The 16,657-nt window shown below is 42.5% G+C and overlaps 2 pseudogenes; both read left to right on the top strand.

The window, feature by feature from the left end:
* Window positions 1-3,344: 3,344 nt before the first annotated feature.
* LOC120099624 (uncharacterized) overlaps window positions 3,345-16,657 on the top strand; it is a 242,269-nt pseudogene continuing 228,956 nt past the window's right edge.
* Window positions 9,164-10,697, top strand: LOC108351329 (reticulocalbin-1 pseudogene; annotated as a pseudogene).

Here is a 16,657-nt window from a genome sequence, read left to right as displayed (position 1 = left end):
GCTCATTACTTCCGTGCTAGGCATTTTGGGTACAGAGTTAATATGTGTTCGTTGTTACTCTAGTTTCCTTCTGAGAGGACTAGTGTGGAACATTGGCTTTTATTTTTCTGACCTTGTCTCTGTAGAACACTATTCTTTTTATTTAATTGTAAATGTAATGGGAGAATATGGTGTCGTAGAATTGATGCTCTTGTTTCTTGTTTCAGCAGAAGGGCATTTGTCTATTTCTATATACAATTAGTTTGTGTAACTAAAGAGCATGTTTTAACCCTTTGTTCTCTGTATACTCTCCATATGTTGCGTAGTCTGCTTTACTTCTCCTGTTCCCCTGTCAGCCGTGGACTTTCTTTTCAATTTGTCTGAAGATTCTGTCATATATTATAGTGCCTTCACCTGCAGTCATATTTCTCAGGGTCCCCTGCTGTTCCCATATGTGCTTATAGAGGGAGCTTCCAGGATGTTATGACCCACCCATAGGTTCCTATTCTCAGCATTCAGTTTAATTCTTGCTGATCATCTGCTCTCAGTGTCCTGGGATTCTTAGTCATCTCAGCACTTGCCCTTTGCAGAGAGCCCTCCTACCTGAGTCATGTAGCCAACCCTGTGCAGTCAATGGCCTTGCTGAGGTACATTTTGTCACAGGCTGATTGGAGATACTTTGTTGGACTTCCTAGATAAGCCATTGCATCATCTAAATGAAATAGGACTCTGGCAGGCAGTTTGGGGAAAGTTCTCTCGTTAGCCTCCTCCCCGAACAGGGTGAAATTAGTACAAGCAGTTCTCTCTGTGTCTCCTTCATTTAATCTCAAATGTTCCCTTGTTGCTTCCAGAGGAGCTTGAGGTCAGATGTCCACCAGATGGGACCGAGCTCAAGCCCCACCAGTTCTTTAGTTTGGAGCAGCTGGAGTAAAAGGAAGCTCTGGTTTTAATCTTTTTCTTCCAGAATCCTTCTGCCTTAATTACATCCCACCATCATCCTGGAGGTTCAAGACTCACACTCCTTTAAATACAGGAGGAGTGGAGGAGGCAGCTGAGTCTTCTCTGTGCAGTTCAGAGATTGGAGATGTCTTTTGTAGAGTAGGGTGGGGTTTAAGCTACATCATAGTGTAAGAGAGATCTCACTTCTTTGTCAGGACACTCATCATCCTGACTACTTATTTCTCTCCATAAAATGGGGAAAGAGCAGTAACAGCACATGTGTATTTGTGTGAGTTAAGAGAGGAGACTCTGAGAAACCTTTAAACGAAACCAGGTGCCTGATACAAACTCACTGCTTCTTTGCTGAGCTACATGGACGAGCCTCGAGCTTACCAAGATGGTGATGGTTCCTGGATATTTGGAAGTATCTTGTTGTCCTGTTGTTCCAGGGAGGAAAATGGGGAAAGAACAAGAAGATGGGCATTCTCCAAACCTCAGTGCTCTGGTTAAGGTATTAACTATCCAGGTGACTGTTGTGGGACTGTTCTGGAAACGATGGTCCTGTCTACAACTACCCATTCTATTGACCTGTACTTTAGTGGATTGCGTCCTTGAAATTGATCAGTCGTGACATAAACAGGGTTGGCTCAAGAAGAGCTGCATAATTTCAATTATGCTTTAGCATCTTGTCTGTGAAATGGGAACAAATGTGTGCCTGCTCTTGCTATGCTGTTTTTCCTTCTGTCACAAGGGAGTGGTGTCAGCTCAGAGGGACATAAGCATGCTTTGCGGACAACCTGGATGTGAACTACTCTCTGATGCCCTATTCACCCCAGAAATCTTAGATGTTCTTAGGATTCTTGAATTCTTAGAATTCAAGCCTCTTACCTGAGGCTTGGAATCAGCCGCACATGCCAGGAGGACCACTAATACACCTTTCAGTCCTCTCTGCTGTTCTGTTCTTGCCTGCATTCGATGACTGAGCTGGCTGCACAAGGAAGGCCCTAGTTCTCATATGTTCTTTCATTTTCATCCTGGGAATATTCCCAACCTGTGATCCTTGTTACACCAACCTGCCTTTCAGAATTGATGAGTGCACTTCTCTAAGACAGTCTCTGTTTGCTAAACAGGCACCTCTCTTTTTCAAAGAGATCATCTGTTTCTCTCAGGGTTCTAGTTCTCCCTCTTTGGAATCAGCAGCTTAGATTTAGAAGACTAAAGCAGTTTTTATTTTTTAGGGATTCTTGTTTTTTTTTCCTTGTTTCTTTTTTTTTCCACCTTACATCCCAATAAGCCCCTCATCCCTCTTCTCCTCCCAGTTCAACACTTACAAATCCTTCCCCCACTACTTCCTCCTCCTCCCTTCTTCTTAGAGAAGGGGAAGTCCCACTTGGGTACTGCCACACCCTGGAACCTCCATTCATAACAAGACTAAGTGCATCCTCTCCCACCGAGGCACAAACAGGCCGTCCAGTTAGGGGAAGAAGAACCAATAGCAGGCAACATAGTTGGCAACAATCTCTACTCCAATTGTTAGGGGACCCACATGAAGACCAATTAGCACATCTGCTACTATGTGTAGGAGGCCTAGGTCTAGCTCCCAGCATGCTCTTTGTTTGCTGGTTCAATCTCTGTGAGCCCCTGTGAGTCCCAGTTAGTTGACTCTGTAGTAGAAGACTAAAATGTTTTATAGGTCAATATGGATGGATAAGTGGATGTGCAAAGAACTCTAACTTCTATGAAATTTACAATGCCATGAAAACACTTCAGCAAAAATTTTGGCATACTATTTACAATCTCTTGAACACCATTCCTCACAGAACAGGCGTGATGGAAATCCCGTAGTAACTGAAGAGGCATAGGCATGAAGGAGGAGAAATACTTGCTTACTCTATTGTTTGTAAGGAAAAAAACCTCTTAACTGAGCTTAAAAATCCGGTTGCGAGTCAAGAATTGCATGTTCCAAGAACATGCCTCTTCCTGTCACCATATCAAGGTACCAAACCGTTGGCTGCCTGTGGAGCCAGTATCTTTCTAACCCACATGTGAGCAGGAGTTTGTGGGAGACAAGTACTTAGGTCAGGGATCAATCAGAACCTGGTACAGGTCTTGGGTCTCTGGCATCATTAGTTATAGATATGCCAAGATGCTTTGGGGAAGGTTTTAATTTAAATCCCAAGTTTATTTCAACGAAATCTCCCTGATACGATCTGTTGGGAATTTAGAGTGAACTAGACAAGTGTTCATTTTGGAGGGCATTTGTGAATTAGACAGTAGGTCCATAAACAACAACCAAACAAACAAACAACTAAGACAACAACCCATTCTGGGTGTATGACTCTCAGGATGCCACTACTCAGTTCAGAGCTCTCAGTGAAAGGGTTGAAGAATCTTTGTTGGCTACATCAATTTTTTTAATTGACATGTAAATGCAGAAGATTAGAGTCCACTACAGGAGTGGCAGGATCCTTTAGGTGATTAGTGAAAACATCACTTTTAGAGAACTCCTACAGGAAGACCCCTTCATTCTGTCCTGTTGGGTTTAGCAGTCCAGGGACATATAAGGAATTGATTTCTGTATGTGAAATGGGTTTGCTCCACTGAGGAAGTTCAGTGGGAGCAGGATGGAAGGGACCGGGTTGTGAGTGGGGGGCTGGCAACAAGGTGCAGAACGAAGACCATGGCCCGGTGCCCTGCGGCCTGCCTGTGGGATGTGAGCTAGCTGCCCCCTCAGGATGCCTTCAGGTGAGGACAGGTGGGGGTGGCTTGTGCCCTGCTGAGCCGGTTTAGGAGAGTGTCAAACACAATCTCAATGCTCGCACTGGAGCCTGAACAGGTCACCGCAGCCTGTAGGGGGCAGCGTGCAGCTCACCAGGCGATGGCGCGGGCAGATCATGGTGTGCCTGAGCCTCCGAAGAGCCACGAGAGGGGACTGAGGGGCCTTGGTGGAGCCCGGACCTCCGCGTTACGCGCCTCCTCGCGTTGCCCGTGTTGCGGAGTGGCTGCATGTATCCTCCCCACCCCGGCTCCACCGAGCATGAGCCTGGACTGAGGGCACACAGAGCTCTTCAATGAGCGTGGGACCTTAAGGCACTGGGAATTCGTAGGTGAGCGCAGGGCCTGACGGGAAGCGGCGCGCGCGGTATTTTAGGCGACTGCAGTGGCGCGTGTGCTTGGGCGTGTTTTTCTTTCACACGTGCCAGCAGTGGGGTCGCCGCTGAGAGTGACTAAACTTTCTCTCCCTCTCCGATCGCCGCAGGCCAAAGAGGTGATTCTGCCTGCATGATGTCCTCCTTGGTGGAGGCGAGCTCTTTGCAGGCGCCACATCGCGATCAAAAAGAGAAAGAAAACAAGAAAAGAAAAAGTGGAAGAAGCAGCCAGGTAAGGGGGTGGTAGCGGCGCTGGGGGTCACCTGTGCCACTGTCCGGCGCGCTTTGACTGTGGCGGGGTTTCCAATGGTGACCTCAGCCTCGGAGTGTCCAGGGACGTAGCCCGGGCCAGTCCTGCCAGGGTACCTCGAGGCATGGCACTCGCACAGACCCCTAGCCTTGCCGCAGGTCTGGTCCCCAGGGACAGCAAGCTGCCAGAGCAGCAGCATCAATGTAGGTAGGAGACCCGCGGGCATTCTTGAAGTCACTCTCCCAGCCCCGGGGAAGCAGTGCCAGAAGGAGGCGTTGCAAAGTGAGCCCATTGGGTAGGGGAAGCGAGGATTCAGGGATGTTTGGAGAGCTGAAGCAGGGATTGCAAAGCCCATGGCATTGAGAAAGAATGGACAGGTGATTTGGAGTGTGCATGAGAGCTGTGCTCTGGCATCCCCAGAGCAACTTGGGGCTCTCACCTCTCTCTAGATTGACTTGAATTAAATGGCCTTGTACCTCCCAGGGCAGGACAGGCTTTTCAGAGGCAGCTTAGCCTGGTGGCGCCCTCCATGTAAAGTTTCTATTGTATGTTAAAGAACGGGAATCGGGGATCGTGGGAATATATTTTCTTAAAACCTCAGGCAATGAATATATATATATTATTTAATAGATTTCTTCTAATCTATTTGTAATTGGTTGCGCCTTGCAAGGGATTGTATTGGGAGGATGTAAAATACCCCTCCTTCAATTACTTGGAGAAAGGGAACAGAAACAGAGATTCCCTCTTTTTTAGCCTGCAAAGCTCTGAGAGATTACAGCTCCGCATAATTTAATTCTTCCCCTACCTGCTCTGAGCAGGCCTCCAGATCAGCAAGTGCCTTTGGAATGGTTTTGCTTGTTTTCGTTTATTTTCCATGGTGCTGTTTAGAAGGCCACGAATTGTTATGTGAATTTTAAATTTCAGGAGGTGACACCCAGAGTTTATGGTGGTTTCGTTCAAATATTGCCGTGTAGTTGCAGCATAAAAAAATATTCCCTGTGACAAGAAGTGGAAAAAGAAAGTTGATAAGCTAAGAAAAGTAAAGCCTTGAGCCAGACCAACCATTTGGCTTCCTCAACTATGGAGATAGTATGGAATGTTGCTTTTTCAGAATCGAAAGGGTTTTTAGAACAGGGCAGTGAATACTGTGTGGTGCTAACCCGTCCTTTTTGTGGCTGACAACAATTAGGATACAGGTCAGAATGTGCCAACAGCACAGAGTTGGCACTGGAGGCATTTGAACTAAGAAGTGCTCAGGAACTGTGAACGTTTCTCTGTTATCCATCTAGTGTAGTAGAGCACTTTGATGCTGTGTAAGAGGCCGTTGTGAGGGCTGGAGAGATGGCTCAGTGGTTAAGAGCACCAAGTGTTCTTCCAGAGGTCCTGAGTTCAAATCCCAGCAACCACATGGTGGCTCACAACCATCTGTAATGAGATCTGATGCCCTCTTCTGGTGTGTTTGAAGACAGCTGCATTGTCTAACGTATAAGTAAGTATATTGTACAAAAAAAAAAAAAAAAGAGGCCATTGTAAAACTGCATCTAGCCTTGTCATCTACTGCTTCAGTTTCTATGCGGACAGGGCACAGTTGGAGAGCTTCAAGATCAAGTTCATTGCCTGTCTTTAAAGATCAAGTGTATCACCTAACTTTTTTTTTTCTTTTTTTTTTTTTTCGGAGCTGGGGACCGAACCCAGGGCCTTGCGCTTGCTAGGCAAGCGCTCTACCACTGAGCTAAATCCCCAACCCCCATCACCTAACTTTTAAACCAAGAAATGTAGTGTCTTTTTTGCTGCTTGTGTAGCTTTTAGTGATGTATCTTATCTCCTATTACATCCTTTGTTTCCATGATAGTTGTTTTCAAGTATATATGATTATTGATCCTATTTGTAGACCTATTCAATATTTCTGCTTTTATTGGTTAAATATTTTTGGTGAATTTGCATTGTGATATCAGTAAAATCCTATGTGAATGTTTTAGAGAATATACTGGTTTGTGTAATTTGCCCTCAAGGATTTTTGGTGGCCTGTATTCGCATTTAAAAGACTCGAATTTATACCATCCATAGCAGGATTGATAGGGAAGCACAATGGACAGTGACAGTGTTGTTCCCGTTGACAGTTGTGGGAGCCAAGAAAGAAGTGTGACTTGCATATTTGCGACTAACAAAATCGAGACTGAGTATCATTACTGTTGAAGCCCATGTAAAAAATGATGAAATTTTCAGAAATCACCAGTTAAGAAATTGTAGTGTTGCTTGTATGGAATCTGAGTTTCAAAGTTATGTTTTTATTAAGTTTTTATTCACCATTTCACCCTTAGATGCACAGTGCTAAGATCATAGTAGGTGCTCAATAAATCACTTAACCATCAGGGCAGAGGAATGGTAAGAAAGTATGTATTTTCTATAAGTTCTGTTAGTTTTGGGAACAGGTGATTTTAGGTTTACCAGTCATATCTTGGTATCTTGTCCCACATAAGACAACTTGACAGAATCCCCTTTCTGGCCATTATGTTCAAGTTATTTTTGTCTTAAGCCTTCTTGAAAATCATGGAAGTAGTGTAGAAACTTGATTATACCTGCAATATAGCGAAAAAGGTCAGTCTAGATAGGTAAGCAGTTATGTTTCTCCATGAGCTGATGTCTTTAAAATATGTAAATTTTAGGAATTTAGTGTTGTGTTTTCTAAAGATACATTGTACAACATACAGATAACATTGTAATAGAATAAAGGAATCTTTTGATTTAGCACCAAATTCCATAAAGCAACGACTACTGCATGGCCATATGAATACTCTTGGCCATATGAATAGCAGAAATTGTATTTCACTTTTTTAAAGCAGTAACAAAAGTACTTAAGGTTAAGCGGAGCCCATGGGAAAAGGTCCCGGTGGTGTTTCTCTTTGGTTTCTTGTGCTCTTTCTAGAGAATGGCTTTAAGAAATAAGTGCGGTCAGGTGGTCAGTGTGGTCAGGCAGTCATGAGCAGATGGTTAAGCAATGTGCTAGGACCCCATAGACCACTGAGCCCAGGTGAAGAGGAGAGGCTAGGCAGTGAGCCCAGCTGAAGAGCAAAGGCTAGCCAGTGAGCCTAGCTGAAGAGCAAAGGCTAGACAGTGAGCCTAGCTGAAGAGCAAAGGCTAGCCAGTGAGCATGACTGAAGAGCAGAGGCTAGCCAGTGAGCCTCGCTGAAGGCTGAAGAGCAGAGGCTAGCCATTGAGCCTGACTGAAGAGCAGAGGCTAGCCAGTGAGCCTCGCTGAAGGCTGATGAGCAGTGATTTTAACATTTCGATATAAGTTCTTCAGTTTTCCTAAAAGTTTGTACAAAAGTTTGCCTCCAAAAAGTTCGCTTAAAAAGTTCTCTTTGCACTCTTCTTATCTCCTTTCCTCTTGCTCTTATGTCACAATAATTTCCTTACTCTCAAGGCCTTATTCTCAACGCTATGCCTTTATTTCTAAGTTCTTCTTGAGTTCTGTCCTGTTCGGTTCAGTTCTGTGTAAAAAGCTTTCTCTCTCTTTGTCCTCAGCATTTGTATATCTTTCGGAATACATCATCACATGGTAAAAAGTTCACCACAAGTTTGCACACGAATTCAAATCATAAGTTGAATAATAAGTTTACAACAGAGAATATTTACATGCATATCCATTAAGAGTAATTATCAGGATAAACTGTCATCATCTGTCACTGGCTCTACAGGTTCGTGGAGAGTAAAAACTGTAATTTTTGTGAGAAAAGAGTAAGTGAAATTACCTATAGGCAAATCCAGTCAATTTTTTATGTTCGGTCCTTGCACCTATAGTAAGTCATTAATTCTCTTTTTATGAACTTTGGTTAATTGGTTTATACGCTCTTAGAATGGGCTCTAATTTGGAGATGCCCGCTTGGTATTGCAGAAGCAATTTACTCATGACACTTTAAGAATGGCAGAGTTTTCAATGCAATTTTGATTATCAGAGAGAACATAAGAGCAGTCCTATTATAAACGGGCTTTGAATTACTAATCTAATTTTAGGAATTCTTTTACAATCATCATTAAGAAGTAAGAAATCATCTATTTGTCGATACAACATCACTCCAAGACAATACATCTTTGTTCTTCTGTGGTGATCTGTTCAAAAAAGTAGACTAAAGAGCATGACAAATACAGAGGCAGATGCTTACAGCCCACCACTTAGCTGAGAACAGGGTCCTCAATGGAGGAGTAAGAGAAAGGATTGAGGGAGCTGAAGGGGTTTACAGCCCCATAAGAACAACAATAAGGAACACCCAGAGCTCCCAGGGCTGACACCGTCATCCAAAGAGTACACATGGACAGACCCATGACTATAGCTGCATATGTAGAAGAGGATGGCCTTGTTGGGCACCCATGGGAGGAGAAGCCCTTGGTCTTATCAAGGCTTGATGCCCCCGTGTAGGGGAAAATCAGAACAGGGAGGCAGGTAGGCCTGGGTGGTTGGGTGGGTGTGGTAACACCCTCATAGTAGAAAGGGGAAAGGGGTGTTATAAGGGGTTTTATGGATGGGAAACCAGCAAAATTGATAACATTTGAAATGTAACAAAAGCCCTCTGTGGGTAGGGGACAGCGGATAAGGTGCTGCTAGCCCCCTACTTCCCTGCTGCCTCCCTTTGTTCGTGACTCTGGTGCCAGGTGTCATCCCGGGACTCTCCATGGGCTGCTGCTGGCACTGGTGCTGGTGTTCAGGGCCAAGAGCATGATGAGCAAGGAGCACATAGTTTGTCCCGATTCAGAGCTGGGCCAGTGGCCACCAGAGGACAAGCACAGCTTCCTGTACGATCATGAGGTCTTCCTGGGCAAGGAGAACTCCAAGACCTTTGATAGCTAAGCCTGGATGAGAGCAAGGAGAGGCTGGGGAAAATTGTTGATTCAATTGACAGTGATGGAGGCAGCCTTGTTACTACTGAGCAGCTGAAAGTTTGGATCAAACAGGTACAAAAAAGATACATCTACCATAATGTGGCTAAACTCTGGAAGGATTATGATAGGGACATAGACGAAAAGATCTCCTGGGAAGAATACAAGCAGTCTACTTTTGGCTACTACCTGGGAAACCTTGCTGAATCCCAAGATAGCTCTGATCTTCACACCTTTAAAAAAATGCCTCCATGAGATGAGAGGAGGTTTAAGGCTTCAGACATTGACAGCAACCTTACAGCTACTCGAGAGGGATTCATTGCTTTCTGAACCCAGAGGAGTTGAAACATATGAAGGAGATTGTAGTTCTGGAAACCCTGGAGGATATCGACAAGAACAGGGAAGGACTTGTGGACCAGGATGAGTATATTGTGGACATGTTTTTCCCACGAGGACAATGCCCCTGAGCCAGACTGGGTTTTGTCCAAATGGGAGCAGTTCAATGATTTCCCAGATCTGAACAAGGATGGGAAGCTGGACAAGGATGAGATTCACCACTGAATCCTCCCTCACAACTATGACCATGCAGGGGCTGAGGCCCGGCGTCTGGTGTATGAGTCAGATAAAAACAAGGATGAGATGCTAACCAAGGAGGAGATTCTACAAAACTGGAACATGTTTGTGGGAAGTCAAGCCATCAATTACAAGGAAGATCTTACCAAAAATCGTGATGAACTTTGAAAGCCACTCATCCTCATGTGGCCTACCGTCATGGGCTTTGTGCAGATGTTCTGGGTGATTACTATAGTTGTCAGTTGTATAGCAGTTGTGTCCCTAAACCATGAGAAACCTTACTAAAGCTCAAATCACACATTGCACCTCAAACAATAATAGTTCTACACTCCACTTTCATCAATGGACAGTTCGGGGAAACAGAAATTAACCAGAGACATAGAGAAACTAACAGAAGTTATGAAACAAATGGATTGAACAGATATTTATAGAACATTCCACCCTAAAACCAAAGTATATACCTTCTTCTCATCACCTCATGGTACCTTCTCCAAAATTGACCATATAATCGGTCACAAAACAGGCCTCAACAGATACAGGAAGATAAAAGTAATCTCATTCATCCTATCAGATAACAATGGACTAAGGCTGGTCGTCAATAACAACAAAAATGACAGAAAGCCCATATATACATGGAAGATGAACTCAATGTCAACTTAGTCATTGAAGAAATAAGAAAGAAATTAAAGACTTCTTAGAATTTAGTGAAAATGAAGATACAATATACCCAAACTTATGGGACAAAATGAAAGCAGCACTGAGAGGAACTCTCATAGCTCTGAGTGCCTGCAAAAAGAAACAGGAGAGAACATATGTCAGCAGCTTGACAGCACACCTAAAAGCTCTAGAACATGCATTAAATAAACCCAAGAGCAGTATAAGGCAGGGAATAATCAAACTCAGGGCTGAAATCAACCAAGAAGAAACAAAAAGGTCTCTACAAAGAGTCAACAAAACCCGGAGCTGGTTCTTTGAGAAAATCAATAAGATAGATAAACCCTTTGGCAGACTAACCTGAGGTCACAGAGAGTGTATGCCAATTAATAAAATGACGTCTGAAGAGGGAGTCATAACAACAGAATCTGAGGAAATTAAATACACTCATCAGATTGTACTACAAAAACCTATATTCAACACAACTGGAAATTGTGGAAGAAATGAACAATTTTATAGACCGATACCAGATACCAAAGTTAAATCAGGAACAAATAAACCATGGAAAAACCCCATAACTCCTAAGGAAATAGAAGCAGTTATTAAAAGTCTCCCATCCAAAAAGAGCCCAGGACCAGATTGGTTTAGTGCAGAATTCTATTAGACCTTCATGGAAGACTTCATACCAATACTGTGCCAACTATTCCACAGTACAGAAACAGACAGAGCACTACCAAGTCCCTTCTTGAAGCCACAACTACTCTTACACCTAAACCACACAAAGATACAACAAAGATAAAGAACTTCAGACCAATTTCCTTTATGAATATTGATGCAAAAATGCTCAATAAAATTCTTGCAAACTGAATCCAAGGACACATCAAAACGATCATCCATCTTGATCAAGTAGGCCTCATCACAGGGATGCAGCAATGTTTTAATATACGGAAATCCATCAACGAAATACACCATGTAAACAAACTCAATGGAAAAAACCCATGATCATTTCATTAGATGCTGAGAAATCATTTGACAAAATTCAATACCCTTTCATGAATAAAGTCCTGGATAGATCAGGAATTCAAGGCCTATATCTAGACATAGTAAAAGCAAAATACAGCAATCCAGTAACTAACATCAAACTAAATTGAGAAAACTTGAAGGAAAATCAGGTTTTCTAAAATCAGGGACTAGACAAGGCAGCCCACTCTCTCTCTACTTTTTCAATATGGCACTTGAAGTCCTAGCTATAGCGATCAGACAATGAAAGTAGGTCAAAGGGATACAAATTAGAAGGGAAGAAGTCAAAATACTAATATTTGAAGATGATATGATAGTATACTTACGTGACACGAAACTTCCACTAGAGAATTACTTAATCTGATCAACAAATTCAGCAAACTGTTGGAGTATAAAATTAAGTCAAAGAATTAAGACTTGAATAGCCTTCATCTATTCAAAGGGTAAACAGGCTGAGAAAGAAATTAGGGAAACGATACCCTTCACAATAGGCCCAAATAATATAAATTATCTTCGGGTATTTTAACGAAACAAGTGAAAGACCCACATGGGGTCGGAGGGGGGCGCTGGAGGGGGCTTATGGACTGGAAACCTGGAAAGGGAATAACATTTGAAATGTAAATAAAGAAATATATCTATTAAAAATTAAATTTAAAAAAATAAAAAAAAAACTAAGAAATAATCAAAAAAAGAAAATGTGAACAAGAAAGAAATTTTTGGATTTGAAAAACGATGAATGCCAGGTATTTGACAAACTGTATGACCATGGTAAACCCTTTAATAAATTTGAGAATTTTTTTTTACTTGTTAATGAACTGGGTCTTTTTTTTCCATAGTGAATAGAAATATAGTCCCTTTCTGACTGTGAGGCTAGGAATCCAGATGTAGTGGAATTTATTATTTGTTAAGTCCTGAACCATTGCGCCTGCCTCTAACACAGCTTATGCTAAGGCAACAGGCCAAGGGGACATCTAAGCCATAGACCAAACTATCTGGACTAACAATTACAGGTGAAATTCCTACTTGTAAATGGGAGGAGAGGAATAAAGGATACCTGTGAGGATTGAAAAAAAATGAAATATACCCCCAAAATCCAATAAAAATGTCAAAAATAAAAAGAAGAAATAAAAGAACTTACAAAATGCAAAAGATTGGGGTGTCATTCCACAGTCATGATGTGTTTCTTCTGTGATAACTTACAGATTAACTCACCTCTCTATGACTGTTTTCTTATTTGAAAGTAAGTAATGGCATCATCTGTGGACTGGTTGGTAAGAACAAAAGCTTTGCCTAACTTGAATAATAGGTTCCTCCAGAGCATGTGCTTAACATTCTAAGCACAGAGATATTTGCTGAGGGGAGTAAAAACAATATCTAAACATAAAACAGTGATTCAAAAAAATTCTGCATGCTGGTATTAAAGGTATGTTGAAACTTTAACCAGCTTTGTAGGTATTTCTAATAAACAAACGAAGAAACAAAAATCCTATTACAGTTCTAGCAGTTGCATCCAACAAAGAGAGAGCTGTGATTAGTGTGTGCTGCTTCTTTCCCCAGATACCGCTGGGCCTCAGGCCTGCATCCAGTGAGCTGGAACTAAGAGCAGCCTAGTTGAAATTCCTACTGCCATGGCAGGATTCTGCAGGAATATTTTCCTTTGACAACAAGGAACCTGTGTGGAGGAGACCTCTTGGTGGATCCTCAAGGACTCTGCAGTTCCTATTCTACAGGGAGAAGCCATGCCAGGTCTTTGAGTAAGGCCAGCCAGTTGTTTGGGGAAATCTCTGGTCTTGTGGCAGAGGTCAAGGAATGGGTGAAAGAATGGCAGTTCCGCTGAGAGCAAAGGCTACCCCTTCTAGGCCTATGACCTCCTAATTGATCTTTTCACCTGATGCCTTATTCACATTTTCTTACTATCATACAACTATGATCTTGATGAACAGCTTGTCTCTTGTTTTCTCAATCAGGTCTTTGTTGTCACAGACTTTTTTAACTTACTCCAGCACCTGGGACTTATTCATACCTTATGTATGCAGTGGGACCCTTGGTGGGCCTGTCATATCTAAAATAGAAGCTCTGGTAATCCAAAAATTGGTTCCCAGTATATGTCAGGCCAGGAAAGATGTCACCCATCATTAATGAAAAAGCAAGGGAAAAAATTACATAGGAAAAATATGTTCCTTAATCAAAAGAAAAGACCCTCAACTTCCAAGGACTCCACAATCTCCACCCCTCTGTTTTTAGCTTTGCATAGTGATGTTGTACAAATGGAGATGGTAGTAAAAGGCATTGCTCTTCCCACAAAAGTCATACATGAGCTTCACTCTGACATTAGTGAGGTTAGGTGGCATTATAGCACACATTCAGGTGGCATTACAACACCTAGGATAAGAACACAGAATCCATATATGACAATGCCAAATGGACTCCCTCCTGAACTTATGGACCCATTAAAATTGAGGTTTAACCTGACCTTAGGCCTTTCCAGTCCGTGCCCATCCTCCTGATTTTTATGTGTGATATGAGTAAAAGATCACAGTGCAGCCCACAATATCCTTATGATAGGACTTGGAAATTCAGGAAGAATGGTATTGGAGAAGTGATGGCTATGTCATTACAATGTAGTAACACAAGGTCCAGGTTGACGTTTGCTCACTGATGTCCAATTTAATTGTCTTGTTGTGTTTCAAAAAGTGAGGTTGTTCAACTTAGTATATAAAAGGCACAGAAATTTATAATTTTATATATGCCCTGTAGTTGGTCCCTATATTCCCAAGAAAAGGGAGTTTTATTAAAAAAAAATAGGTAATTATAGACCATTGATTTTGTGGAATACATGGATGTGTAAATGAAACAATGTCAAGGTGTGAAGGACTGCACAGTAAGCAAATATTTCCAGGTTTTACACAATCAAAGTATAGAAGAAAGATATTGGCCTCCAGAAAAAGGGAAAACCTTGGGAATAGAAATGTATATCACATCCATTGTCTAAGGTGGTAGATTTATTTTTAAGAAAAATCTCCCTCATCCATGGTCCCTAGAGATTTGGGTGCTAAGAAAAATCTCTTATCCAATTCAGGGATGTAAGCCATTCTTCCCAGCAAAAGCATTGATGACTTCTAGTGAAGCAGAGAGAAATATCTAGCTTTGGAATAGAGGTTGCCAAACGGTATTTCCGGTGACACATTAGAGACTGCAGGAAAGGGCCCCCACAGAAATTGATCAATTTGGGGAGAGCTAGTTAGCAGGTAGGCCATAGAACTTCCCAGTGACATCATCAGTAAGCCCTTCATTGGACAATCTATTGTATCTAAGAGATCCCTTGAATCTTCTGTGATTGTGTTGTGGTGACACCAACTGCCTTTGGGAAATTCCTTCAGTTCCCTTTGGGCTCACAAACAGGCATGTTTTGCCAGCTGCTCAGGCTATTTGGAGGGAGAGTGGAGATCAAGAAGAGACCACACCAAGGCAGAAGGAAGCTGACCTCCTGTCTAGTAAAACAGGAAGGATGAAATCATTCTGGGGAAGGCTTGGTGAGTCCTGGGCAGAGTTGGGGAACTTCCTTGAGGAGGTAGGTTTGAGATGTGCCTTCTAAGACTAGGCCTTACAAGCATGAGCCTTAGGATTTCTCAAAGGCAAACCAAGAATCAGGAGTTCCTGATCATTAATTTGAGAGAAAGTCAGAAATTGGTAAGCCTTCAGTTTCTTTTCTAGAAGCTTTTTAATTGTTTGTGTCAATGAATGGCAGAGGAAGGCACTGTGAGATTAACAATGTGACCATCCATGGTTGGGAGTTGAAGCACTTCATCCTCTAGATTACTGTAGGTTACATAAGTCTCTGATGACAAGAACAAGGAAAGATGCACCCCTAGTCATGAGTTTAGGTCTTAGACACTTTGGGCTGGAACACATATGATTAGAGCTTGATGGTGCTAAACATTATGAACTCCAGGATTTATCTGCACCACATCTGATATGACATAACAATGTCCCACATGTTTATGTCTGAGTCAGGTTATACGTTTCAGGGTGAGGGGTTTTATAATAGTGAGCTTGGCACATGTATGGCATTAGAGGTTGGAAAGAGGGTCATAGCTTAAGAATCCAGCTCGAGGGCTGGAGAGATGGCTCAGTGGTTAAGAGCACCAACTGCTCTTCCAGAGGTCCTGAATTCAAATCCCAGCAACCACATAGTGGCTCACAACCATCTGTAAAGGGATCCGATGCCTTCTTCTGGTGTGTCTGAAGACAGCAACAGTGTACTCATATACAAAATAAATAAATAAATCTTAAAAAAAAAGAATCCAGCTCGAAGAAAGCTTTTCTGCTGTTTCAGGCATTCACCCAGTCTCTACCATTTCCTCTTCCTCAACCTCCTTTTGGGACTCAGAACGCTCTTTTCCTCCCATGGGCCATCAAATATGCAAATTCACTTGGGTTTATCTATCTACAGGTTTTGGTAGGAGGGCATCATCCCCAAATGTCATCAGTAAGCAAGAGAAGCGTCTAAAGGAACTGGAGGAACTCAAATTTGAAATCCAGAAGTGTAAATTCGAGAGGCATGAACTTTATCAAATCCTGGACCTTTATATCTATGATGATTGGGACTACAGGTAGTCATTATGCCCAGTAACCTGTCCACTGTATTGTGCTCTCTCTCTGCTAACCCAAGATTTCCTCATATCACGAGAGAGTTTCACCTCTCATCCTGGATTTTGAGGAGCCTTGGCAGGCATTGGCTTGTGAGATAAGCTAGGTGCTGTGTGTTTAGGGTCAACCTCCTTTTTACTTGACCCTAAGCTCCTTGGATAAGCATAAGTTCTGTCAATAGCTGGAAGGACCTGGTTAGACTTGATGCATCTAAGTGAGGGAATGAAATTCCTGCATGCCATCACTCATTTACTCTGATTTTGTTCACTATACACTGATTCTATGGCATCTCCATGGAAGTAGTTGGCATTCTAATTGTGTTTGTATATGGGTTGGTATGTATTTATATGAACGTATTTCTGGGTGTTTTGCTCAGGACCTGGAGACTGGGACCTTTGATGGGATCTGAGGATCTGTCTGATGGACAGTTTGCAGGTCATGATAGCGTGGAAGCCCACATGGACCAACAGAACTCTTTGCACCTTCTATTTACTTTGGTGGTAGATAGGACTCTCCTGAGGGAAGGAGGGGTTACAAATCCTCTTCCCTGTCTAAGTAGTTATGCCCT

The sequence above is a fragment of the Rattus norvegicus genome, chromosome 12 (genome assembly GCF_036323735.1).
Source record: "Rattus norvegicus strain BN/NHsdMcwi chromosome 12, GRCr8, whole genome shotgun sequence".
NCBI classification, from domain to species: Eukaryota; Metazoa; Chordata; class Mammalia; order Rodentia; family Muridae; genus Rattus; species Rattus norvegicus.
The sequence above is the reverse complement of the archived record's forward strand: the minus strand, read 5'-3'. Positions and strand labels throughout refer to the sequence as shown.